The sequence below is a fragment of the Cetorhinus maximus genome, chromosome 5 (assembly GCF_964194155.1).
Source record: "Cetorhinus maximus chromosome 5, sCetMax3.hap1.1, whole genome shotgun sequence".
In the NCBI taxonomy this organism is placed as follows: domain Eukaryota; kingdom Metazoa; phylum Chordata; class Chondrichthyes; order Lamniformes; family Cetorhinidae; genus Cetorhinus; species Cetorhinus maximus.
The window spans coordinates 163289507-163315676 of NC_135883.1; the positions used below are offsets into that span (position 1 = coordinate 163289507).

At 45.7% G+C, this 26170-nt stretch overlaps 1 protein-coding gene across 1 annotated transcript in view; it reads right to left on the reverse strand.

Annotated features, from left to right (window-relative positions):
- The window catches only part of LOC144681057 (inositol-trisphosphate 3-kinase B-like), a 145799-nt gene that overhangs the window by 48369 nt on the left and 71260 nt on the right, over positions 1 to 26170 (reverse strand). The window lies entirely within an intron of this gene.

Consider the following 26170-nt stretch of genomic DNA (forward strand, 5'->3'; position numbering starts at 1 on the left):
TGGGTTTTTAAAAATTTAATTGAAGTGTTTTTAAAAGCTATGGACATGTCCCAACTCTTGTGACAGTGTCACATGAGGGGACATGTCAGGGATTTTTTAATTTTGTATTTTTAATATTTTTTACAGTAGAGCCGATCTCCCTGAGGCAGCACTTTGCCTCAGGGAGATGAGTGCGCTCTTCCATGCGCATGCGCGAGAGAGCGCACTCTCAGGTTTAGGGATTTCCCCCCCGCCCGCACAGGGAGCGCATAGTGCTTCTGTGCAGACGTCACGCTGGGTGGGCCTTAATTGGCCCGCCCACGTAAAATGGCGGTGCGCCCCCAATCGGGGGCACCGATCAGAGGCGTGCCCCTGCGCGCCCGGTGTTCAACTTCCCCCCCAAACAGGGATAAAATTCTGCCCATAGACTTAACCAAATACCAGGCAAAGCATTTTCACCTTATGAATTCAAAATGAGGTTCTTTTCACTATGGAGCCAGTTGGAGGCTTGCAGCTGCCTTTTGATCTTACGTTGCCTCTGCCTGCACACCCAGAAACTACTGAAGTTATACCTACCAGCCCCAATGAATGTTAATTTTCATTGTATCAACAACCACTTTGAACTTCACTTTTTAACAATAAAACCCCATTCATTGTACAAATTTTATTAATAATATAAACATATTGCTTGGTATCTGCTAGAAAGGCATCAAGTTTTCACCCCACTTCTTGAATGCTCTATTCAAAAAATGCAAATGCACGCTATCTCTCTTACATAACAAAACTAGTACATATCAAAGCACCCAGACTAGCTGGCTTTAATCCAATTAAGACACACCCACAGGCTAAACCTCTATTTTAAAAGAAAAACATTTTCCAAAATATTGTATACATTAATAGCTTCATGATGCCCACACTCAGTTACATAGCGACTGGCACCAGGCATACTCCCACTGCCACCAATAACCCACACCCTTTAACCTAGTGACTGGCACCAGGGATACTTCCACTACGACCGGTATCCCACACCAGGTAACGTAGTGACTGGCAGCAGACTCACTCCCAGTGCCACTAATAACCCATATCATGTCACACAGTGACTGTCACCAGAGATGCTCGCACTGCGACTGGTAACCCACACCCTGTAACATAGTGACTCGCACCAGAGATGCTCGCACTGCGACTGATAACCCACACCCTGTAACATAGTGACTGTCACCAGAGATGCTTGCACTGCGATTGATAACCCACACCCTGTAGCATTTGGCACATGGCACCCTGCAGACAAGCAGCATGTAGGTTTGCAAGTATTGGTTTTATAGAGCACAGGGTCCAGATCAATCACAAAAATGAGGAACACCCATCACTCTATGACATTCATGAATTCATTGACGTCTTTAACCAGATTGTGAATTAACGAGGCCTTGGAATTCCACTATTACCCAACTGGGAGGTAGGAAGACCCTGGGACAAAGGGAACTCCGGAATCTGCCCTTTAGCATCATTTTGTCCTGCTGAAGGTGCAATCCCCCTTCACACATTCGGTGACCATGCAGCCGTTACTTTGAAGAACACCTGACTGCACCTCGCTCATCGATTAGGCACTGCTGTTATTACTCAGCAAGTGATTATTACTGCTGTTATTACTGTTATTATTAGGCACTGCTGTATTTATTCAGCAAGTGATTATTACTGCTGTTATTACTGTTATTATTAGGCACTGCTGTTATTATTCAGCAAGTGATTATTACTACTGCTTCATTGTTATTATTAGGCACTGCTGTTATTATTCAGCAAGTGATTATTACTGCTGTTATTACTGTTATTATTAGGCACTGCTGTTATTATTGAGCAAGTGATTATTACTGCTGTTATTATTATTATTAGGCACTGCTGTTATTATTCAGCAAGTGATTATTACTGCTGTTATTACTGTTATTATTAGGCACTGCTGTTATTATTCAGCAAGTGATTATTACTGCTGTTATTATTGTTATTATTAGGCACTGCTGTTATTATTCAGCAAGTGATTATTACTGCTGTTATTACTGTTATTATTAGGCACTGCTGTTATTATTCAGCAAGTGATTATTACTGCTGTTATTACTGTTATTATTAGGCACTGCTGTTATTATTCAGCAAGTGATTATTACTGCTGTTATTATTATTAGGCACTGCTGTTATTATTCATCAAGTTATTATTACTGCTGTTATTATTGTTATTATTAGGCACTGCTGTTATTATTCAGCAAGTGATTATTACTGCTGTTATTATTGTTATTATTAGGCACTGCTGTTATTATTCAGCAAGTGATTATTACTGCTGTTATTATTGTTATTAGGCACTGCTGTTGCTGTTGTTATTGTTATTATTAAGCACTTCTATTATTATTGAGCAGGTGATTATTACTGCTGTTATTATTGTTATTATTAGGCACTGCTGTTTTTATTGAGCAAGTGATTATTACTGCTGTTATTATTATTAGGCACTGCTGTTATTATTGAGCAAGTGATTATTACTGCTGTTATTATTATTATTAGGCACTGCTGTTATTATTGAGCAAGTGATTATTACTGCTGTTATTGTTATTATTAGGCACTGCTGTTATTATTGAGCAAGTGATTATTACTGCTGTTATTATTATTAGGCACTACTGTTTTTATTGAGCAAGTGATTATTACTGCTGTTATTATTATTAGGCACTGCTGTTTTTATTGAACAAATGATTATTACTGCTGTTATTATTGTTATTATTAGGCACTGCTGTTATTATTATTAGGCACTACTGTTTTTATTGAGCAAGTGATTATTACTGCTGTTATTATTATTAGGCACTGCTGTTTTTATTGAACAAATGATTATTACTGCTGTTATTATTGTTATTATTAGGCACTGCAGTTATTATTGAGCAAGTGATTATTACTGCTGTTATTATTATTAGGCACTACTGTTTTTATTGAGCAAGTGATTATTACTGCTGTTATTACTGTTATTTTTAGGCACTGCTGTTATTATTGAGCAAATGATGCAGCTTAAATATCCAAGAGACATTTGACAAGGTGCCACACCAAAGATTATTGCAGAAAATAAAAGCTCATGGTGTAGCGGGTAACATATTAGCATGGATAGAAGATTGGCTGGCTGGCAGAAAGCAGAGAGTATGCATAAATGGGTCTTTTTCTGATTGGCAGGATGTGACGAGTGAAGGATCCCACAGGGGTCTGTACTGGAGCCTCAATCTTTTACGATTTATATAAATGACTTAGATGAGGGGAGCAATGGCATGGTAGCTAAATTTGCAGATGGCACAAAGATATGTTGGAAAGCGTGTAGTGAAGAGGGCATAAGATGGTTGCAGATGGATACAGATAGGTTGAGTAAGTGGGCAAAGATCTGGAAAATGAAGTATAATGTGGGAAAATGTAAAGTTGTTCATTTTGGCAGGAAGAATAAAAAGCAGAGTATTACTTAAACGGAGAACAACTTCAGAATTCCGAGGTGCAGAGAGATCGAGGTGTTCTTGCACATGAATCACAAAAAGTTAGTATGGAGGTAAAGCAAGTAATTAAGAAGGCTAATGGAATACCATCCTTTAGTAAGAAAAGGATTGAACATAAAAGTAAGGATGATAAAAGTTTATGCTTCAGTTATATAGGGCATTGGTGAGACTTCACCTTGAATATTGTGTGCAGTTTTGGTCTCCTTATTTAAGGAAGGATGTAAATGCATTGGAGGCGGTTTAAAGGAGGTTTACTAGATTGATACCTGGAATGAGTGGGTTGTCTTATGAGGAATGGTTGGACAGACTGGGCTTGTTTCCACTGGAGTTTAGAAGAGTGAGGGGTGATTTGATTGAAGTATATAAGATCCTGAACGGCCTTGACAAGGTGGATGTTAAAAGGATGTTTCCTGTTGTGGGTGACTCCAGAAATAGGGGGCACTGTTTTAAAATTAGGGGTCGCCCTTTTAGGACAGAGATGAGGGGCAGAATTTTGCCATCGGCGACCAGGGAGTGGGGCCCCCTCACCGAAGCGTAAAATGACGCGGGATGATGTCGGGGGGAACTCCCGATTTCACCACGGCCCATTTAAATTTTCAGGAAGGCGGGGGCGCAGCAAAATCAGCTGCGGGCCCGCCGACCTGTCAATGGCCAATTGAGGCCATTGACAGGATCTTTTAAACAATTAAAGAGCCTGCCCGTCCAACCTTAAGGCTGGCGGGCAGGCCAGGAGCCCCGGCGAGATCCTGATAATACACGAAACCTCATCCAGCGGCGGGTTTCATGTAGGGTTTTAAAAATTTTAATAAAGTTAATCTGTAAATTATGAACATGTCCCATCTCATGTGACATTGTCACATGAGGGGGACATGTTAGAGAATTTTTTTTTTCTCTATTTTTTATATTGTTCAAAGTGGAAGTGATCTCCCTGAGGCTGCACTTAGTCTCAGGGAGATATGTGTTCTTTCGTGCGCATGCGTGAAAGAGCGCACTCTCGCTTTTAGGGAATCCCCCCCCCGCCCACACAGGAAGTGCACAGCGCTTCCCGCCGGACGTCACGACAATTAAGGCCCGCCCATGTAAAATGGCGGCGCGGCCCGCTTCTCCAGCGGGGATCAGCTCCCTGCCCACCGGAAATTGGGTCGGGCCCGCCCGCCCGACAGGCAGAAAATTCTGCCTGAGGAGGATTTTCTTCTCTGGGAGGGTTGTGCGACTTTGAAACTCTGCCTCAGAAGGCGGTGGAGGTGGGGTCATTGAATATACCACTGGTGGCTGTGCCTACAATTGCCTCGGCCCCAGACACTGGAGTTCCCTCCCTACACCTCTCCGCCTCGCTCCATTGCATTCCTCCTTTAAGGCACTCCTTAAAACCTATCTCTTTGGCTAATCTTTTGGCCATCTGTCTTAATACCTGTCTCACGTGGCTCAGTGTCATATTTTGTTGAACCACGCTCCATGGGATGTTTTAATAAGTTAAAGGTGCCATATAAATGCAAGTTGTTCTTGTTGTTCTGATTTTTTTTTTCCTCTCCCCAGCCCAGGGGAGGTTTTTTTAAAAACTCTTTCATGGGATGTGGGGGTCGCTGGCAAGGCCAGGATTTCTTGCCCATCCCTGTTTGCCCTTGAACTGAGTGGTTTGCTAGGCCATTTCAAGAGGGCAGTTAAGAGTCAACTACATTGCTGTGGATCTGGACTCACATGTAGGCCAGACCAGGTAAGGATGACAGATTCCCTCCCCTAAAGGACATCAGTGAACCTGATGGATTTTTACAACAATCGGCGATGGTTACCATGGTTGCCATTGCTGAGACTAGTTAGGTGCCAGATCTATTGACCCAACTCACATTCACCGGCTGTCGTGGTGGCATTTGAACGCTTTTCCCCAGAACATTAGCCGGGGACTCAGGTTACTAGTCCAGCGGCATTGCCGCTGCACCACCATCTTCGCCCGAGTCCAACTGAAGCAGCCCCTATGTTGAACAGCCCTGCCAATCCCTGCTGATGTGGCGCAGTTGTAGGACTGGGATATCTGAGTGTTCGGTGTGACTCAGCCACCAGGAAAGCCCTGCAGCCTGCGTGCATTCTGCTCTCAGGCTTAAACTGCCAAAGTATTAAGACAGAAGGAGGGGTGGACGGATAGATTTACAGCTTCTCTGTAAAACACCACACGGTTTAGATCTCATGTGGGAGGAGATAGGCACCCATTCAATAGGAGGGACTAACGGAGCAGCAATTACATTCCACAAGGGTCGTTCCACCCTGTTGCCTGGTTGCACTCCCTCATGCTCAGTCACAGTCCATAGGCTACGCAGCATTCACGGGGCGATACAGAGAGATTTACTAGAGTACAAGCGATAAAGGACTTCTGTTACACGGAGAGACTGAAGGAGCTGGGGTTGTTCTCCTTACAGCAGAGAAGGTTGAGGAGAGATTTGCTGGGGGTGGGGGGGGGGCTACAAAATTATGAGGGCTTTTTAGGGAATAAATAAGGAAACAAAAGGATCAGTAACCAGTGGACACAGCTGGAAAATAATTGGCAAATGAACTAGAGGGAAGATGAGAAGAATTTCTTTTAACACATCGAGTTGTTCTGGTCTGGAATGTGCTGCCTGAAAGGACTGTGGGAGTCCTGTATCAGGAAAAATTTTCAGGACAATATTGGAAGAGCAGTTAGGAGTGGGATCTCTCTTTTGGAGGGCCAGCACAGGCACAATGGGCTGAATGGCATCCTCCTGTGCTGTATGATGCAATAAGGTCAAGAAAACCAATTGTGTTGGACGGAACTTTTGCTATTTATGTGGCTTTTCAGGCTGAAAAATGGGAAAATTTGTTTCATTTACTGAATAGGAGTGAGTCCAGCCTTCGGGTATACGGTAGCACAGTGGTCACTGAACTTATAATACAGAGGAAGTGCGTTCAAATCCCCTCCATGCCAGTTTGAAACTTTGTCCAAATTTTCTATCTTAAATGCGAGACCCCTTATTTTTAACCTGTGAGCCCGATTTCTGGTTTCTCCCACAAGGGAAACATTCTGGCAGCATCCAGCCTGTCAGGTTCCACAAGGACATAAGAAATAGGAGCAGGAGTGGACCACTCGGCCCTTCAAGCCTGTTCCGCCATTCAGTACGATCATGGCTGATCTTGGGCTTCAACTCCACTTTCCCGCCCGCTCCCCATATCCCTTAATTCCCTGAGACACCAAAAATCTGTCCAGCCCAGCCTTAAATATATTCAACGATGGAGCATCCACAACCCTCTGGGGATCCAAAGATTCACAACCCTTTTAGTGAAGTAAATTCTGCTCATCTCGGCCCCTTATCCTGAGACTGTGCCCCCATGTTTTAGATTCCCCGGCCAGTGGAAACAATCTCTCAGCGTCTACCCTATCGAGCCCCTTCAGAATTTTGTAGGTTTCAATGAGATCACCTCTCATTCTTCCAAACTCCAGAGAAAGTAACCTCAGCCTTTCATCATAGGACAACCCCCTCATCCCAGGGACCAATTTAGTGAACTTTCGCTGTACCATCTCCATTGCAAGTATATCATTGGTGGAGGTACAGCGAAGGTTAATGAATTGGTCTCTGAGATGAGGGGGTAGTCCAATGATGAGAGGCTGAGTAAATTGGGTCTATTTTCTCTGGAGCCCCCTCAGGATCTTATACCTTTCAATAATTCGCCTCTCATTCCTCTAAACTTCAATGCGTATAGGCCCAACCTGTTCAACCTTTCCTCATAGGATAATCCTTTCATCCCAGGAATAAGTCGAGTGAACCTCCTTTGTACTGCTTCTAATACAATTATGTCCTTTATTAAATAAGGAAACCAAAACTGTACACAGTAGTCCAGATGTGGTCTCACCAATACCCTATACAACTGTAGCAAAACATCCCTATTTTTATATTCCATTCCCCTTGCAATGAATGACAACATTCCATTTGCCTTCCTAACCAATTGAAGCCATTGACAGGGTAGTTAAATCAATTAAAGGACCTGCCCGTCCAACCTTAAGGCTGGTGAACAGGCCAGGAGCCCCGGCGGGACCCTGATAACACATGAAACCTCATCCACCGGCGGGATGAGGTTTCATTTCTGTTTTTAAAAACTTCTGTGATATTTATTAACATGTCCCATCTCGCGTGACATTGTCACATGAGGGGGACATGTTAATAATTTTTTTCTTTTTCTATTTTTAAAGTTTCGAACACTGTCAGCGCTCTCCCTGAGGCAGCACTTAGCCTCAGGGAGATGTGCGCTCTTTCCTGCGCATGCGTGAAGGAGCGCACTCCGATAGTTGGGGAATCCCTCCCCCACCCCGCACAGGAAGCGCATAGCACTTCCCATCGGGCGACCCGCTGGGCGGGCTTTAATTGGCCCGCCCACTTAAAATGGCAGCGGGGCCCGTTTTGGCGGCGGCGATCAGCTGCCCGCCCACCGCTGAGCCAGTGGGGCCCACCCGCCCATCAAGGGCAAAATTCTGCCCCTTATGTCTTCTTCACAACTTACTTTCCTACTTATCTTTGTGCCATCAGCAAATTTAGCTACCGTACTGAGGTCCCGTCGTCCAAGTCAGTAACATAGATGGTAAATAGTTGAGGCCTCAGCTTGCCAACCTGAAACTAACCCATTTATCCTTACTATAATAAAAGCAAAAAACTGCGGATGCTGGAAATCCAAAACAAAAAGAAAAATACCTGGAAAAACTCAGCAGGTCTGGCAGCATCTGTGGAGAGGAACACAGTTAACGTTTCGAGTCCACATGACTCTTCAACGAAACTTTAACTGTGTTCCTCTCCACAGATGCTGCCAGACCTGCTGAGTTTTTCCAGGTATTTTTGTTTTCATTTATCCTTACTGTCTGTCTCCTGTTAGATAGCCAATCCTCTATCCATGCCAATATGTTACCCCCTACACCATGAGCTCTTAGTTTGTATAGTAACCTTTGATGTGGCACCTTATCAAATGCCTTCTGGAAATCTAAGTACAGCACATTCACCAGTTCACCTTTATCCACGTTGTTTGCTACTTCCTCAAAGCACTCTAATAAGTTAGTCAAACACAATTTCCCTTTCACAAAACCATGTTGACTCTGCCTGATTGTGTTGAGATTTTTTAAGTACCCCGCCATAAAATCCTTAATAATAGATTCTAGCATTTTCCCTATGACAGATATTAAGCTAACTGACCTGTAGCTTTCTGTCTCCCTCCTCTCTTGAATAGAGGAGTTACATTCACTATTTTCTAATCTGATGGGACCTTTCCAGAAGCTTGGGAATTTTGGAACATTAAAACCAATGCATCTACTATCTCAGCAGCCGCTTCTTTTAAGACCCTAGGATGAAGCGCATCAGGACCTGGGGACTTGTCGGCTTTCAGTTCTAATACTTTTCCCAGTACTCTTTCCCTAGCGCTTGTAGTTGTTTTAAGTTCCTCCCTCCCTTTCACCTCCTGACGATCAGTAGGCAAGAGCATGAGGCTGTCGGATTGTTATAAAATCCAACAGGTTCACCAATGTCAAGAAGGACATTATCCAGTCTGACCTAAGTGTGACGTCAGTCCCACACCAAGATGAATGACTCTTAAATGCTGTCTGAGATGGCCTACCAAGACCCTCAGTTGTATTCTGGAGAATGAGGGGTGGCCATGTCAGTAATGCATAAATATTTTAAACCAATCAATAGGGAGCTTACTGGACCTAGTTCAGCTAATTTTACTGGATTTCAAACTGCTGGGAGCAGGATAAGGAAGAGTTGGAGCAATGGGATCAGAGAGTCTTGGTGATAATTGGATCAGGGAATGCTGTCATAGAAATGGAATCAGGGAATGCTGTCGGGCATGGGATCAGGGAACGTTGTCAGGAATTAGATCAGGGAATATTGTCGGGAGTGGGGGTCAGGAAATGTTGTCAGGAGTGGGGTCAGGGAATGTTTTCGGGAAAGGGATCAGGGAATGTTTTCAGGAATTGGATCAGGGAGTATTGTCAGGAGTGGGATCAGGAAATGTTGTCGGGAGCGGGTTCAGGGAATGTTGCCGTAGAAAAGATGTCAGGTGTTGGTGTCGGAAATGGGATCAGGGAATGTTGTCGGGAGCGGGTTCAGGGAATGTTGCCGTAGAAAAGATGTCAGGTGTTGGTGTCGGAAATGGGATCAGGGAATGTTGTCGGGAATTGGACCGGGAAATGTTGTCAAGGCAATGGAGTCAGGGAATTTTTTTTGGAAAGGGATAAGGGAATATTGTCAGAAATTGGATCAGGGAACATTGTCAGGACTGGGGTCAGAGGACGTTGTCAGGGAATGGGATCAGGGAATATTGTCGGGAAAGGGATCAGGGAGTGTTGTCATGAGTGGGATCAGGGAATGTTGTCGAGAAAGGGATTAGGAAATGTTGTTGAGGGTTCAATTCAGGGATTATTGCTACACTTCCTGCTTTAATTCCTGTTTCTAGCTACCTCCAATCCCGTTATAATGTGGCGAGTGGGATTTATTTTGAGCAGTCAGGTTCTGAAGCCAGCGGTGAAAGGGGACTGGGCCCTGGTATCCAGCAGGAGAAGCCAATGCAAGAGGCTCGAGGGCGAAAGAATGAAGGCGATGTCTGAACTGTGGTGATTTCGATGCTGCAGGCCAACTGGAAGCCTGCAAGTGGCAGTGAGGTTCGACAGCCACACACACGCCCTGGCAGCATTGCAAATACAGCTGCAGAGAAGGAACACCCCCCTCCCCCCCCCCCCCCCCCCCTTTACTCTCTGGCCCAGTTCCAAGTGACGTCACTTTTTCCACCACTGCTTTGCTTGCTGTGGTATGTGTGGGCCTCTCTCGGATCAGTTTAAAGAGCTTCTCCCCTCCCCCAGAACAATGGTTTGACACTTCAGAGCCCAACCTGCAAGTGTTGAGCTTGTCAAAGGCCCTGGACGCTTTAGCACTCACTGCCTGTCCCCACCCTTTGCCCAGCAAACACAGATCATTTAAAACTGGTCATGTTTAGTCAGCACATAGGTACCCGTCCAAGGGGTTCCTTTTCTGTCTGCTGAGACACTCCCTCTCTGAGTAATGCTTTTCAAACGCCACTTTCTTTATGAAGGAAAGTTCCTGCAAATTTCCACCTCTCACAAGATCAAACAGGACAAGGAAAGGCCGCTCGGCCCATCCATCTCTTTGCAACATCAGGTCTCTTCTCGAAAGATTCCAGGTGTTTTTTTTTGCCTCCACTGTTGATCATTCCAGGAGAATTTCCTGTTATTAGTCCCAAAATGGCTGTAAACACCCGTCACTGGCTACGCCTGCATTTATTGCCCATCCCTAGTTGCCCTTGAGAAGGTGGTGGTGAGCTGCCTTCTTGAACCACTGCAATCCATGTGTTGTAGGTACACCCACAGTGCTGTTAGGAAGGGAGGGAGTGCTAGGATTTTGACCCAGTGACAGTGAAGGAACAGCGATATATTTCCAAGTCAGGATGGTGAGTGACTTGGAGGGGAACTTCCAGGTGGTGATGTTCCCATCTATCTGCTGCCCTTGTCCTTCTAGGTGGTAGTGGTCATGGGTTTGGAAGGTGTTGTCTCAGGAGGCTTGGTGAGTTCTTGCAGTGCATCTTGTAGATGGTATACACTGCTACTACTGTGCGTCGGTGGTGGAGGGAGTGAATGTTTGTGGATGGGGTGCCAATCAAGGGGGCTGCTTTGTCCTGGATGGTGTCAAGCTTCTTGAGTGTTGTGGGAGCTGCACTCATCCAGGCAAGCGGAGAGTATTCCACCACACTCCTGACTTCTGCCCTGTAGATGGTGGACAGGCTTTGGGGAGTCAGGAGGTGAGTTACTCACCACAGGATTCCTAACCTCTGACCTGCTATTGAAGCCACAGTATTTATATGGATAGTCCAGTTGAGTTTCTGGTCAATGGTAACACCCAGGATGTCACTTACTGGGGGATTCAGCGATGGTAATGCCATTGAATGTCAAGAGCTGATGGTTAGATTCTCTCTCGTTGGAGATGGTCATTACCCGGTACTTGTGTGCGTGAATGTTACTTGCCACTTGTCAGTCCAAGCCTGGATATTGTCCAGGTCTTGCTGTATTTGGACATGGACTGCTTCAGTATCTGAGGAGTCGCGAATGGTGCTGAACATTGTGCAATCATCAGCGAACATCCCCACTTCTGACCTTATGATGGAAGCAAGGTCATTGATGAAGCAGCTGAAGATGGTTGGGCCGAGGACACTACCCTGAGGAACCCCTGCAGTGATGTCCTGGAGCTGAGATGATTGACCTCCAACAACCACAATCATCTTCCTTTGTGCTAGGTATGACTCCAACCAGTGGAGAGTTTTACCCCTCATTCCCATTGACTCCAGTTTTGCTGGGGCTCCTTGATGCCACACTCAGTCAAATGCTGCCTTGATGTCAAGGGCAGTCAATCTTACCTCACCTCGGGAGTTCAGCTCTTTTGTCCATGTTTGAACCAAGGCTGTAATGAGGTCAGGAGTTGAGTGGCGCTGGCGGAACCCAAACTGGGCGTCAATGAGCAGGTTATTGCTAAGCAAGTGCTGCTTGATTGCACTGCTAATGACCCCTTCCATTACTTTACTGATGATGGAGAGTAGACTGATGGGGCGGTAATTGTCCTGCTTTTTGTGTACAGGACATACCTGGGCAATTTTCCACATAGCCAGCTGGATGCCGGTGTTGTAGCTGTACTGGAACATCTTGGCTAGGGGTGCGGCAAGCTCTGGTGCACAAGTCTTCAGTACTATTGCCGGAATATTGTCAGGGTCCATAGCCTTTGCAGCATCCAGTGCCTTCAGATGTTTCTTGATATCACATTGAGTGAATTGAATTGGCTGAAGACTGGCACCTGTGATACTGGTGACCTCCAGAGGAGGCTGAGATGGATCATCCACTCGGCACTTCTGGCTGAAGATTGTTGCGAATACTTCAGCCTTATCTTTTGCACTGGTGCTGGGCTCCTCCATCATTGAGGATGGGGATATTTGTGGAGCCTCCTCCTCCAGTGAGCTGTTTAATTGTTCACCACCATTCACGACTGGATGTGACAGGATTGCAGAGCTTAGATCTGATCTGTTGGTGGGATTGCTTAGCCCTGTCTATCACTTGCTGCTTATGCTGTTTGGCATGCAAATAGTCCTGTGTTATAGCTTCACCAGGTTGACACCTCATTTTTAGGTATGCCTGGTGCTGCTCCTGGCATGCCCTCCTGCACTCTTCATTGAACCAGGGTTGATCCCCTGGCTTGATGGTAATGGTAGAGTGGGGGATATGCTGGACCATGAGGTTACAGATTGTGTTCTAGGACAATTCTGCTGCTGCTGATGGCCCACAGTGCCTCATGGATGCCCAGTCTTGAGTTGCTAGATCTGTTTGTAATCTATCCCATTTAGCATGATGGTAGTGCCACACAACATGATGGAGGGTATCCTCAATGTGGAGCGGGACTTCGTCTCCCCAAGGGCTGTGCGGTGATCACTCCTACCGACACTGTCATGGACAGATGCATCTGCGGCAGGCAGGTTGGTGAGGATGAGGTCAAGTAGTTTTTCCCTCACCACCTGCCGCAGACCCAGTCTAGCAGCTATGTCATTTAGGGCTCGGTCAGTAGTGGTGCTACCGAGCCACTCTTGGTGATGGACATTGAAGTCCCCCACCCAGAGTACATTCTGCGCCCTTCCCAACCTCAGTGCTTCCTCCAAGTGGTTTTCAACATGGAGGAGCACTGATTCATCAGCTGAGGGAGGGCGGTACGTGGTAATCAGCAGGAGGTTTCCTTGCCCATGTTTGACCTGATGCCATGAGACTTCATGAACTCCGGAGTCGATGTGGAGGTCTCCCAGGGCAATTCCCTCCCGGCACCTCTGCTGGGCCTGTCCTGCTGGTGGGACGGGACATACCCAGGGATGGTGATGGTGGTGTCTGGGACATTATCTGTAAGGTATGATTCTGTGAGGATGACTATGTCAGGCTGTTGCTTGACTAGTCTGTAGTGGTTTGATGTGGCTGAGTGGCTTGCTAGGTCAGAGGGCAGTTAAGAGTCAACACATTGCTGTGGGTCTGGAGTCACGCGTAGACCAGGCCAGGCCAGGTAAGGATGACAGAATTCCTTCCCTAACTATTAGACTAGCTTTTAATTTCAAATTTATTAATTGAATTTAGATTCTACCAGCTGCCGTGGTGGGATTTGAACCCGTATCCCCAGAGCATTAGCCTGGGCCTCTGGATTACTAGTCCATTACCACTATGCCACTGTCTCCCCTGGGTCTATATGTATGGTATAAATGTACAAGGGTGTGCATGTGTCTGGATATATGTGTGAGTGTACATGGGTGTGCGTGTGCCTATATATGTGGGTGTACATGGGTGTGTATGTGTGTGTGTGTCTGTATATGTGGGTGTACAAGGGTGAGCCTGTGTCTCTGTATATGTGTGAATGTATATGAGTGTTCGTGTGTCTGTATATGTGGGTGTACAAGGGTGTGTTTGTGTCTGTATATGTGTGTAAGTGTACATGGGTGTGTTTGTGCCTGTATATGTGTGTGTGAGAGTGTACATGGGTGTGTTTGTGTCTGTATATATGTGTGAGTGTACATGGGTGTGTGCGCATCTGTATGGATGTACATAGGTGTTTGTGTCTCTATATATGTGTAATTGTGCATGGGAGTGCGTGTGCCTATATATGTGGGTGTACATGGATGTGTATGTGTGTGAGTCTGTATTTATGTGTGTGTACAAGGGTGTGCACGTGCCTGTATATATGTGTGAGTGTACATGGGTGTGTGTGCGTGTGAGTGTCTGTATATGTGGGTGTACAAGGGTGTGCGTGTGTCTCCATATATATGTGAATACACATGGGGGTGTGTGTGTGTGTGTCTGTATATGTGTGTGTACATGGGTGTGCATGTGTCTGTAGGTGTGTGTGAGCATACATGAAGATGGCAGATCTGTTTTAAGATCTGAGTCAGCGAGTGAGATAACTTAAACTGGATACAGTGCCTGCAGGTGAGGCTTCACTGACACTCTCTCTCTCTCTCTCTCGCTCTGTTCTGACGGATTGCACACTCAGAGCAGTGTGTGTGAGAGAGGGAGGTAGGAGGGTTTGAGTTTGTGTATTTGAAACAAGAGATTCGGATGATTTAATCTTCAAAAACACACTGAAGGAAGTGGCCTCTAGGCAACGCGTTAAAGGTCAGGCGAGATTGAACAAGTCCAGGCCAGAGCTTTTAGCTTTTTGTTTTTACCAGAGCTCACCCACTGGCTGTACTGCAATCAGGGAAAGCAAGAAACAAAAACCAGTCAAAGAATACTCAGCATGTGCAGTTGCCTCATGCCCGATGACTAACTCTTGATGTGAGGCACAGTCCTCCTCGCTTTTGAGGCAAACTGTACACAGCAAGATTCCATAACCAGCAGCTAACAAGATGATCGGCCGGATAATAAATAGCAGCCGGAGGGAACTCTCCGGCTCTTCCCTGGGCTTAGTTGTCATGAGTTCCAATCCAGTTCCTAACAGGGCCTCAGTTGAACACCAGGCATCGCCCGTGACAATGCAGCACTCCACAGGGTGGGACCAGCACCCAGACAGTGGTTCACTCCCACACCCCACACGGTTGAATAGCCTGTTGGTGCCCGGTGGTGGGGCTCAGATGGCTGTTTGGGTGAGGGGTATCGAAGAGGCCAAGTCAGCACGACTGAACTATAATTAACAACGCCGGGGATAAAGTGGCGCCCAACTGAAAATGTACCAAACTGAGCATAACACGGGAAGGAAAGGAGATAGGGATTATATTGTTTCGCTTTTCACAACCTCAGGACATCCGGAAGCACTTTACAGGCTTTTTGGGAAGTGCAGTCACTGTTGTAATATAGGAAAAGCAGGCAAATTGTGCACAGCAAGCTCCCGCAAACTGCAATAAATGGCCAGTGAAATCATTCTTTAATAATGTTGATTGAGGAGTAAATACTGGAGGGACATCAAGGGTAAATCTCTTTCTTGCTCCTCTTCAAATGGTGCCATGGGATCCCCACCTCAGGAGGCAGACGGGCCCTCGGTAGGGTTGCCAACCCTCCAGTATTGGCCTGGAGCCTCCAGGAATTGAGGATCAATCTCCAGGACATTGCTGTGTGCGACCCTGGAGAAAAATCATCGGGGCATGGAAAAAGATTGGGCTTTTTTGTCCTTTTCTTTGAACATTTCTCTTTGCCAGCTATAAAAATGTTGAAAATGGGGGAATAAAGGCTGTTTGGCTGATAGTCAAGGACACCGTCCAGTTGAGTAATGAGTCTATTTGCTTTGCAGTTGGCATAGGGAGGCAGTGCATCACAAGCATGGATGCGTTGGCTGGCTAATGGCTGGAGCGTGGGGACAAGTCAGGTGATGAAACCTCCAGGAATACTTTAAATCACAGTTGGCAACCGTAGCCCATGGATTAACGTCTCATCCGAAAGATATCACTTCCGATCACACTCCCTCAATACTGCACTGGAGAGTCGGAGTAGGTTCCTGCACTCCAGCCCCAGAGTGGGACTTGCTATCATCACCCTTCCAGGCGGTGCATGAAGGTCATGATTGGAGGAGCACAGAGATTTCGGAGGGTTGTACGTTGTGCAGTCAGAGAGAGTAACAGGTAACCCAGAGGGCTGGGGAGTAGAATGGCTGGGGAACTGTTTAACCGGTTTTTTTCCCCCTGCTTGTCCTGACCCTGGACAGACTCCCAGCATGGAGATCCCGTGTTGATGGGAGGGACTCTACTCTGCGTCTTGAAATAAACTGTATGAGGCCACACAGCAGCCACAGAGAGTAATCACCAAGGTTTCTGTTATTAGCAAGGGGACTTCCTGCTCAATCAGCCGTCTCATTTCGTTGCTAATTCTTTGGCGTCTGACCATTGTTTACTCAACACAGCTCTAAAGAGGAAGTCCCTCGGTGAGTATTTTTAAGTTTGCTGCTTATCACACACACACGTCAGTTCAGGGTCACACTAAGTCGCTTAAGTTACAATCTCTGTCCTTTTGACAGCCTTTGTGACGGAGTGGGTAACATGCTCTGCCTGCTTCCAGCCCTGCTCCAAAGGCCTTCATACATCCAGGCTGACACTCCAGTGTCAGGAAGATGTAATAATTCACATAATGTTATTGAAATTTATTGTAAAATAGAGTAATAGCAGGATGTGTCTGTCAGTGTGTGTGTCTGTGTGCGTGTGTGTGTGTGTGTATGTGAGACTTAACTGGATTAAAGGCAGCTGGTCTGAAGGCTTTGATGTATACATGGTAAACATGGAGGAGGTTTAGAATGTAAGGTAAAAGGACATTTGCATTTTTTAATAAAACAGACTAGATTGTTTTCAAAGGAGGGGTGAAATGTGTCACCTAGCCAGATGACGTTTAGAAACAGTGTGTTTATTTTTCCCAAAGGGTACTGGTAAAAGTTAATGCTATGAGAGGCTTTTATTATTAGAAAGGTAAAGTCCATAGACATAGTGAAACAATGGGAATTTGCATTCAAAGGGGAAAATATGTATAAAGGAGTAAGGGCTGTATGCAAGGGTAGGCATGAAAAGCCTTCAGCATCTAAGTCTCAAGCTGCTGTTTTCCAAAGACTGAAGTTAAGAAAGCTCACTTTGAATTGGATTGTTCAGGGTATTATGTTTTTTTGCCTGGGTCTTTTAAAGACCTATTGTGTCTTACTGTTGCCTTAACGAAAGTGTAACTGGGAGTTAGATTAATTAGGGGATTTAGAAGTTATCATAGTAGTAATAAACACCTATGTATGTGTTTAAAGTCATTTCTCTTATTAATAAATGTTTCATCTAGTTTTGTAAAAACCTATAAGACTTGGTGGTCTTATTACAACTGACTTCGAGGCACGCATCTTGAAATTTATACAAATTGCAAAAACAAGTTGTGGCGGTTGTTTCAAGTTTCCCTTTGGGATTTGAACAACTCAGCATTTACCATCAGCTGTGCCATAACACCAGTGCAGTACTGAGGGAGTGCTGCACTGTTGCAGGTGCCGCCTTTCGGATGCTACCCTGTCTGTTCTCTCAGGTGGATGTAGGCACTACTTTGAAGAAGGGCAACGGAGTTATTCCCGGACTCTTGGACAATATTTATCCCTGAACCAACATCACTGAAAGTGACAGGATAACCTGTCACTTCGGCAGTTGATTGAATTTTTTTGAGGAAGTAACAAGGAGGATTGATGAGGGTAGTACCGTTGATGCGTTCTACATGGATTTTAGAAAGGCTATTGACAAGTTCCCACATGGCAAGCTGGTTAAAAAAATAAAAGCCTATGGGATCCAGGGGAATGTAGCAAACTGGATACAAAATTGGCTCAGTGACAGGACACAAAGGGTGATTGTTGATTGGTGTTTTTGCAACTGGAAGGCTGTTTCCAGTGGGGTTCCACAGGGTTCAGTACTAGGTCCCCTGCTTTTTGTGTGTATTAATGATTTGGATTTGAATGTAGGGGAAATGATTAAGAAGTTTGTAGACGATACAAAAATTGGCCACACGGTACATAGTGAGGAGGATAGCTGTAGACTGCAGGACGATGTCAGTGGACTGGTCAGGTGGGCAGAAAAGTGGCAAATGGAATTCAGCCCAGAGAAGTGTGAGGTGATGTATTTGGGGAGGTCAAAGGATTACACAATAAATGGGAGGATATGAGAGGTTTAGAGGAATTGAATGTCCACAGACCCCTGAAGGTAGCAGGAAAGGTTGATAAGGTGGTTAAGAAGGCATATGAAATCCCTTAATTAATTAGCCGAGGTATAGAATATAAGGGCAGGGAGGTTATGCTGGAACTATATAAAACAGTTAGTTAGACCACAGCTTGAGTACTGAATGCAGTTCTGGTCACCTCATTACAGGAAGGATGTAATTGCGTTAGAGAGGGTACAGAGGAGATTTATGAGGATGTTGCCAGGGCTGGAAAATTGCAGCTATGAGGAAAGATTGGATAGGCTGGGGTTGTTCTCCCTGGAACAGAGGAGGCTGAGGGGAGATTTGATGTACAAAATTGTAAGGGGCCTGGGGAAAGTGGATGGAAAGGGCCTATTTACATTAGCAGGGAGGTCAGTGACCAGGGGGCATTGATTTAAAGTGATTGGTAGAAGGATTAATGGGGAGATGAGAAAAATGTTTTTCACCCAGAGGGTTGTAGTGGTCTGGAACTCACTGCCTGAAAGGGCAGTAAAGGCAGAAACCCTCAGCTCATTTGAAAGGCGTCTGGATATGTACTTCATGTGCTGTAACCTGCAGGGCTACGGATCAAACGCTGGAAAGTGGGATTAGTCTAGTTTTTTTTCAGCCAAGTGGCCTCTTTTTGTGCTGTAAGCTTTCTATGATTCCATGAAAAGCGGATGATGTGGTCATTGTCACAATGCTGTTTGTGAAATTAGTTACCGAGTTTCTTGCATTACAACCGTTCAAAGCTCTTTGAGGTATCCAGTGGTCATGAAAAGTGCTGTGCGTGAACAGAAGTCTTTCATTAGCAACTTTTAAAAGGGAAGCTGGTAGTACAGTGGTAATGTTACTGGACTAATAATCTAGAGGCTCAGGGGAAATGGGTTCAAATCCCATGTCAATTAATAAAATCTGGAAATGTAAGCTCATCTCAGTAATGGTAACCATGCCAACCATCATCGATTGTCGCAAAAACCCATCTGGTTCACTAATGCCTTTGAGGGAAGGAAATTTACCGTCCTTACCCAGACTGGTCTACACGTGACTCCAGGCCCACAGCAATGTGGTTGACTCTTAAATGGCCTAACAAACCATTCTGTTCAAGGGTAATAAGGGATGGGCAACAGATGCTGGCGATGTCCACATCCCAAGAAAGAAAACAAAATTTGCAGGTGTATGGATAAAGGGCAGGGAGAATGGGACTACTTCACTTTAAGACAGCTGGCATAGGCATGATGAACTGAATGGCCTCCTGCTGTACTGTATTATGCTATGAGAGGTTCCAACTCTCTCCCCGGTGCCCCAGAGAGACATTCCTCTCTCAGCTTGATTGGTTGTTTGTTTTACTGTCGATGGGATCTTGCTCTCTACAAAATGGCTGCCGTGCTCACCGGTGTAAAACCAATCATTGTTTGCTGTGTGTGTTCATATCGTGCCCCGTCACCAGCTCAAGATCTTTCAAGCTGCTGAAGTATTTTTGGAGTGTGGTCACTGTTATGACGTATTTGTTGTGTTAAGAGGATAGGTTTAATTGTGAAAGACTTGACAAATTATTTTATCGACTCAAGCCTTTGCATTCTTTTTCAAAAGTCACTCAACCCTCAATCTTGGGGGTTTGCATATTGTTCTGTGGCTCCGAAAGACATTTAAGAATAATGTCCTTCCATTATGCAAAGTGCCTTTCTCAGTGACATGCAAATAGCCCTTGGGTCAGCCGCTGCTGAATTTTCCACACACCGAGTGGAACAAGAGGCTTAATTTAGACCAGCAAGGGTACATTGAGCTGACTGATAACACAAAGTGAGAGAGAAAGCGAGAGAGTCTGAGGGAAGGAATTCAGGGCTTGTATCTTTCCGATAGATGTTGCTCGCTGTTTATCTGGGCTGGGATCGTCGTTTTGGAAGTTCTTGTGGAACAGGTTTACACCATATTGAAACTTATGCAAAACTTTCTTTTTTTTTTAAACTTTCCCTTCTCCTGGGGACCTCTTACTCAAACAAGCACAATTCCACAAGCCTCCTCAACTGCTTTGGGCAGATGTTCATCCAATGATCCCAGGCAAAAAGTGACACAGCGGGCTGTTCAAACTTGGGGGGTGCTGCCAATGTAGGCCAATTCAATCCTGTCTTCACATAACAGCCCATACGCCTGCCAGCAGGGAATGGGGGATAGGGGCGAGCAGTAAGGGAGCAGTGTCTAGAGTGAGGACATGAACCCACAACCTTCTGACTCAGAGGTGAGATTGCCATCCACTGAGCCATGGCTGCTGCGCCCCGCTCCTCCTCTGGCCAGGACACTCAGCCTGCGTGAGGTTCCCCTGTTGTCACTCACCCAGGGTTGCTATTCCCAGTTTGACAGTGAATGCAGTCGGCAGGCTGTGTGACCACAGAGCAGGCCCCAAAGTCACATCCACACCCTGGGGTACGTGCTGAAGGCACACAAGTAAAGCTCGAACCCTACAACCTTCTGACGTGAGGGGTGATGATGCTTCCACCAACACAAGAGGCTTAACCTTGACTCCTTAAAGTCGCTGGCTGGACCAGCATTTATTGCCCATCCCTAGTTGCCCTTGAGAAGGTGGTGCTGAGCTGCCTTCTTGAACCGCTGCAGTCCATGTGGTGTAGGTACACCCACAGTGCAGTTAGGGAGGGAGTTCCAGGATTTTGGTCCAGCGACAGTGAAGGAACGGCGATATATTTCCAAGTCAGGATGGTGAGTGACTTGGAGGGGAACTTCCAGGTGGTGGTGTTCCTATCTATCTGCTGCCCTTGTCCTTCTAGATGGTAGTGATCATGGGTTTGGAAGGTGCTGTCTAAGGATCCTTGGTGAATTCCTGCAGTGCAACTTGTAGATGGTACACACTGCTGCTACTGTGCGTCGGTGGTGGGGGGAGTGAATGTTTGTGGATGTGGGGCCAATCAAGTGGGCTGCTTTGGTATCAAGTGAGTGGTCCATGCGGCTTGAATTAGATGAGTCCAACTCAGGAGAAAAAGAGAAACAGAAGTGGGAGGGAAGGTAAGGGAGCACGATATTTATTTTCATTATTTCTGGCATGCTGCCTCAAACATTGCAACGTTCCTTGGTGATAATTATATGATAACCCACGACTTTATTTAGCTGGCTGGCATACCTAGGGATTTCCTTTTCACTTAAATATTTCTCTCAACAAACATGCGCATGCATTATTCAAACATCCTTAAATACAGAGCTCATTTTAGCTGGGTGCCTGCTTTCCCCTCAATCTCCCAGGCACCGATAGTGGATTCCACAGTTTAGACTGAGACAGAGAGAGAGCCTGATATTCCTGTCACTTCCTCACCTCCTGCAGTCTTGCAACTGGTCACCTTGTTAATGTGCTGGTGAACTGGAACACCTTACTAAAGTTCCCACATCACAGGCCCAAAGCCGTATTGATGACAACCTGCTCTCTCACACCTTTGTTAAAGTGGCACATGACAGTCTGGTCAGGAACGCTGAAACCAGTGGTGACATGGATGCAAAGTTGGCTGAGAGAGAGAGAGAGAGAGAGAGTGAGGTGTGTGTGTCGGTGTGTGCAGTGTGTGTCGGTGTGTGCAGTGTGTATGTGTGTGTCGGTGTGTGAGTGCGTGTGTGTGTCAGTGTGTGCAGTGTGTGTGTTTGTGTCGATGTGTTCAGTGTGTGACGGTGTGTGCAGTGTGTGCCGATGTGTGCAGTGTGTGTGTCAGTGTGTGCAGTGTGTGTGTGCGCAATGTGCGTGTCTGTGTGTCTCAGTGTGTGTAGGTATGCACAGTGTGTGTCAGTGTGCGTGTGTCAGTGTGCGCAGTTTGTGTGTACGTGTGTCTGTGTGTGTATGTGTTGGCGTGTGGAATGTGTGTCAGTGTGTGTGTGTGTTGTGTGCATGTGTGTGTCAGTGTGTGTGTGTCGGCGTGTGCAATATGTGTATGTCTGTGTGTGTGGTGTCTGTGTATCTGTACGTGCAGTGTGTGTGTTGATGTGTGTTGGTGTATTTCGGTGTGTGTTGGTGTATGCAGTGTGTGTGTGTCGGTGTGTGCAGTATGTGTCGGTGTGTGCAGTATGTGTCGGTGTGTGTAGTGTGTATTAGTGCGTGCAGTGTGTGTGTGTCAGTGTGTGTCAGTGTATGCAGTGTGTATTAGTATGTGCAGTGTGTGTCGGTGTGTGTGTCGGTGTGTGCAGTGTGTGTGTGTTTTAGTGTGTGCAGTGTGTGTCAGTGTGTGCAGTGTGTATTAGTGTGTGCAGTGTATGTCTGTGTCTAGTGTGTGTCGGCGTGTGCAGTGTGTGTGTGTTTTAGTGTGTGCAGTGTGTGTTAGTGTGTGCAGTGTGTGTCTTTGTGTCTAGTGTGTGTCGGTGTGTGCAGTGTGTGTGTCGGTGTATCTAGTGTGTGTTGGTGTATGCAGTGTAAATCGGTGTGTGCAGTGTGTGTTAGTGTATGCAGTGCGTGTGTCGGTGTGTGCAGTGTGTGTTAGTGTGTGCAGTCTGTGTCGGTGTATCTATGTGTGTCATTGTTACAAGTTTGAGTTTTCCTGTTGTTAACACAAAATTACTTTTGGCATTCGACAGCACCTTCCAAACCCATGACCGCTACCATCTAGGACAAGGGCAGCAGATAGATGGGAACACCACCACCTGGAAGTTCCCCTCCAAGTCACTCAGCATCCTGACTTGGAAATATATCGCCGTTCCTTCACTGTCGCTGGGTCAAAATCCTGGAATTCCCTCCCTAACAGCACTGTGGGTGTACCTACACCACATGGACTGCAGCGGTTCAAGAAGGCAGCCCATCATGACCTTCTCAAAGGCAACTAGGGATGGGCGATAAGTGCTGGCCTAGCCAGCGACGCCCACATGCTGTGCAAGAACACATTAAAATACCTCTATTCTTGTTCTAATTTTGACGTTGCATCCACCAACATCTGTTATCATTTCCATACACTGCAGTAAAATCTCCTCTTAACTTTCTCTATGATAAGAAGAACAATCCCAGCCTCTTTAGTCTCTCCAATCTGGTTTACTTCCCTCCTGTCTCCTTACTGAGAGTGCTTCCTCAGAGACTGGCTGTCTACCCCCCCCCCACCCACCCACACACCCCCCCCTACCCTCCACAAACAGCCACCCTTCATCTTTGAGGCTGAGGAAACAAGTGACTGGAGGCTCTTCAACTGCAGAAGCATCGGAGCCTTGCCCTCTCAGCAGGAAGGACCTCCACACCAGGAGTGGCGAATGTACCCTCTCAAGAACCAGGGGCAATAAATCTGGGAGTGGAGAGTTGCTGGCTTGCATACCAGGCGTTGCTGAGAGAGTTGCTTTAACATGCTTCCTCATTTGAAAAAAAAGGTTTGTTTAATCCAAGAAACCGACTACTCTGCCAAGACTTTAAAGGTTAAGTCAACATCCCAAAAGGAAACATAATTTTACATCTGTTTTGAACAATTGGTGGCTGTAGGTGTTTGACAGGGGAGATCAGTGCTCAGAATTGCTCAGCTCATTTGAGTAGAACGAGGTCACTGTGTCCTTGGGAGTCAGTGCGGAGTAGAGTGGGATCTGGGCTGCAGGATACACAAATCACAAAGGGTAGAAGGTCAAGGCAATAAGGGCCATTGCAAAATGCAAACTGGGTATCCAAAGGAATAGAATTGAAAGGGAGTCCTGTTGGTCTTGTATGGAGCCTTGGCTGAAGGACTTGAAGAAGTATGAACAGTTCAGGTCTCAATACTGTAAGAAGGATAGCAATGCATTGGAGAGGATGCAAAAAAATATTTACCAGCTTTATAACAGGACTGAGGGGCTCTGCCTATTGGGAAAGTAAACCAGCCTGCATTCTTCTCTCCCAGAAAGAGAAGGCTGCTGGGGTAACCTAATAGACATCTTTAAAATTGTGTGAGGGTTTCATAGGGCAAATGTTTGATCCCACTTATCACATTGCTATTTGTGGGAGCTTGCTGTGCAGAAAATTGGCTGCTGCAGTTTCTACATCACGACAGTGACTACAGTTCTAAAATGCTTACATGGCTGTAAGGTGTTTTGGGGTGTCCTGAGGTGTCCTGAGGTTGTGAAAGGCGCTATAGAAATGCACGTTTGTTCACCTCACAAATATTTTTTGGTGAGTGGTCGGATTTTTAGTGGGTTCTCTTTGATTCCGGTTTGCAGCTGTATTTTATTAATTGGCTTACTCATGCAAAGTTATGATTAGGTTCTCATCTAAATCAACATCATAATCAACAAGCACCAGCAGTAAGGGAGACGGATTTGCAATATATGCATTTACATCTGGAGCAAATATCCTTCCTCAGCTTCTGATTATGCAAAGACTGTGTGGCCCAATCGATCTAGGGCAGTCTGCAACCTGCAGCCTGTCTGTAGAGTTTAGCCGCTCACTCAGCCTGTCCCTTTAAGGCCAATGTGTAGAAAACTCCCTGCTGACAATCTAATAAATTCCAGTTGCTGGTAAACTCGCGTACAATTCATGGTCAGTAAAAATGGCTTGTAAATTTCAGCATCCTGGGTGAAAAACTGGCCTTTCTTGCTCATTTTGTAAAGATGTTTTGCATCCAGAACAGGGCCATTTCACCATGCCTAAAATATGACAGCGGAGGGTGAAGGGTGGAGATGTGATGGGTGAGGGGGCTGATATCTTTTCAGCACAGAAAAGAGACTGCGTGTAGCGAACAGAGTTTCAAAGTACCCAACTGAAAACTGGTTTATTCCGATTTGACTATAGATACATACATGCACAAATGGCCACAAGAGCGTGCTACTACACGCCTGCCTCCTTAATGAAAACTTTACACAAAAGTTTAAATTTCATACAATTTATTTACAAATCAGATTTAACCACTAGCTTCCTGTTCCTAAGAGGATGCCTCCTTTCGTAACCCAAACTTTCAGAACTTGGGGAAGGATCCTGACCAACCTGGGCCTGAGTCTGAGGAGAAGCTTTCCCCAATAAAAACTGATTTGCCCTTGAACTTCAATTGAATTTTCCACCTCACCAGACATGTCTGACTCTGACTCAGATCTGAACTAGTTTCAGGCAACACCTTGTGTTGAAGTAAATGTTAGTACTCCACTCGTATCCCAACCATCCAATTCATCAGACTCAATTGATTCTTCCCAACTTCCTTCTCTTTCATGAACCTCTGAAGGTAAAACATGATCTATATGTACAAACCTAACCTTTCCACTACTAAACATCTCGACCAAATACATGTGAGGACCACTTATTTTCACGACTCTTCCTGGTAACCACTTCAACCACTTATAATGGTGTTCTTTCCCTTTGACCTTCTGGTTCAACTTCAGACTTCTTTCTGTCGCTCTACCCCTACCATGACTCTCTTTCTGTCTGGGGTTGTTTGTTTTCTCCTGGCTGTGCTAAATGTGGCCTCAGCAATGAAAACCCCACTCCAGACTGTCTTCTAAGAAACAATTCAGCTGGTGCTCTTTCTGTAGTAGTGTGAGTGAGGTGCATTACAATAAATAATTAGTGATTCACTGACAATGACATTTCTTCCAATTTGTATCTAACATTTATTTAACAAGAGCACACTTAACAGTGACTGAACAACAACCATGCGCTCTGCTATCCATTGGAAGCAGGATGATGCAGTGGAACTCTAGTGTGATTTACCCCATTTATTCATATGAATTTTACAAACTCTTCTGAACAAAACTGAGCTACGTTGCCAGACAGAACTTGCTCTGGGAACCCATAAGCAGGAAACAAACTACACAAAATATCTCAAGTTTTGCTAGTTCGGCGATTCATCGGAAACCCCTCAATACACTTTGACTGGTTATAGAACCATAGAAAAGTTACAGCACAGAAGGAGGCCATTCGGCCCATCTTGTCCATGCCAGTCCAAGGACACCCAGGTGCCCTTTCTAAACCCACCTTCCTGCACCCGGCCCATAGCCCTGCAGCTTTCAGCACTTAAGGTGCAGATCCAGGTACTTTTTAAAAGAGTTTAGAGTTTCTGCCTCTACCACCAACTTGGGCAGCGAATTCCAGACA